The sequence below is a fragment of the Hordeum vulgare genome, chromosome 7H, assembly GCF_904849725.1.
Source record: "Hordeum vulgare subsp. vulgare chromosome 7H, MorexV3_pseudomolecules_assembly, whole genome shotgun sequence".
Lineage (NCBI taxonomy): Eukaryota > Viridiplantae > Streptophyta > Magnoliopsida > Poales > Poaceae > Hordeum > Hordeum vulgare.
This window is the reverse complement of record NC_058524.1, coordinates 370,093,655-370,096,220: the sequence shown is the minus strand read 5'-3', so window position 1 is coordinate 370,096,220 and position 2,566 is coordinate 370,093,655.

Sequence of the window (2,566 nt, the reverse complement as noted above, 5' to 3'; positions counted from 1 at the left end):
ATGAAAATAAGACTGATAGAAAATAGAACGCAACAAGGTATTTTTGGGTTTTTCGATAATATAGATCTTAAATCAAAAGAGAAAATAAAGTAGAAACGCAAATAGCAAAGTAGAGATTCCTAATAGATGATGTGAAGTAGACCCGGGGGCCGTAGGTTTCACAAGTGGCTTCTATCGAGAAATAGCAAATGATGGGTAGACAAATTACTGTTGGTTAATTGATAGAAGAGCAAATAATTACTACGATATTCAAGACAATGATCATGTATATATGGATCACGTCCAAGATAAGTGGACCGACTTGTGCCTGCATCTACTTCTATTACTTCACACATCGACCACTATCAACATGCATCTAGTGTATTGAGTTCATGGAGAAACAGAGCAATGCCTTAAGAACGTTGATATGATTTAGACAAGATCTATTGTTGTCAGAATAGACCCCATCGTTTTATCCTTGATAGCAACGATACATGCGTGTCATGTCTCAATCTGTCACTGAGTTTGAGCACCGCAAGATCGAACCAATCACAAAGCACCTGTTCCCATTGCAAGATAAAAGATCAAGTTGGCATGACAAAAACCAAATATTGGAGAAGAAATACGAGGCTATAATAATCAAGCATGAATATGTTTTCATAGATCCAATCATAAACTCACAATTCATCGGTTCCCAGCAAACACACCGCAAAAGAAAGAGTTACATCATATGGATCTCCAACAGACCATTGTATTGAGAAACAAAACCACAGAGAAATCTATCTAGTTACTACCTATAGACCCATAGGTGTGATATGAACTACTCACGCATCATCTGAAGAGCACCAATGAGGATGGTGAACCCCTCTGTGATCATGTTCCTCTCCGGAACGGGCTCTAGATTGGATTTGGTGGCTCTAAAAATTACGGGGGCTGAAACGATTTTTCGTCGACTCCTCTAGGGTTTTATGAACATTGGGTATTTATAGAGCTGACAGGCGATGGAGGAGGTGCCCGAGGGCCCCACTAGACAACAGGTCGTGCAAGGGGCCTCTTGTGCACCCTGATGTCTAGTGCCCCCGGGGCCTCGTCTCCTGCTTATTCTTCGCTCCCAGGTTTCCATTTGGTCCAAATTAATCTGTAAAGTTTCTTAGCCATTGGACCTCATCTTATATCGATTTTCTGCAAAGCAAAAAATAGCAAAAAACAACAACTTGCTCGAGGCACTATGTCATTAGGTTAGTCCCAAAAATGATATAAAGTTGTTGTAAAACGATTATGAAACATCCAAGAATGATAATATAACAGGATGGAACAATAAAAAATAATAGATACGTTGGAGACGTATTAATCAACCACGCCCAACCGTGGCTTGGCCCAATCACCCCAAGGACTAGATCCCTCCGGTGCATCAGGACAAGCGGCCTTCTCTAGCACCCGGGCCTAGTAGCCGCAGCCCAACTCAGCTCGAGATCGGGCCCAAGGCCCATGGTGAGCATCCGAGCACCCAAACCCTCGTCCATGAGCATTTTTTAGTATATTGCGCCCTTTGTGAAACTATTGGGAAGCTATGGTTTGGTCCGTCTTTGTTTTTTTAGTCTTCGCGTATTTATTTAATATCCCATGAGTTGTAGTTTTGCGGAAAAACCCCTAGACTTCCTGCATTTAATAAATCACAAATGGTGCATCACATGTAAAAACTTTATATACGAAAAATGTTAAGTATTTCGTGTAGATTCACAACACCAACTATCACATGTGTTAAAATTGTTTAAACTTGATGTTTGTATTAGTTTGCAAGAATGGCATGTTAACATGACTTATTTCATAACGAAATAAATGTAGCTCCGAATTAAATAAACTTTATAGGAAAAACGCTCTACTTATTGTTCTCCACATGATTGTGTCATTTGCATGGATTTAGGAATATATATAAGTGCTTAAATCTCTATGGCAAAAGTTCTTTGTGAATAAACTACTGAAAATCGTTATTTTATTCAAACTTGTGTGAATGATTGCATCTAATACGTAGCTCCTATGCATCTAGTTCCTTCATGAGATTTGGTCTATGTGATGTCTACTTTGATTCCATGCCTCTGATTGCTATGTCAAACATTATTAGCATGTCCATTTGTAAACCATGCCTCCTTTAACTGCTAATTTTTTAATGTTAAGTTCTGTTTTGTGAAGCTCGTACTAAGCAAACCATGCCTCCTTTGAACTTGTGCCAATGGAGTAAGTTGTTGTATGCCATGTCTACTTGCTGGTAGTATGTTTTCCATGCCGTGAATATCATGTTTAGCTATACTTTTCTTCATGTGAACATGCATACTCAATGTTGCTGTTTTGAGAGGTCAAAATAACTCTAAGTTTGAAACTGTTATATTTTGTTGCTGTTTTGCCATGTGAATTGCCATTGATCTACGACTACTTTGGTGTTGTGTTTTGTTAAGCATGTTATGGACTATCATGTAGTGTCATTAGTTTCCATGTATAGGATTTGAGTCATAGATATTTCCTAGAATGGTGGGATTATCTAAAGTTGACACTCTTCCAAAATCACTTTAAATAGTGTTGCAAACATTAT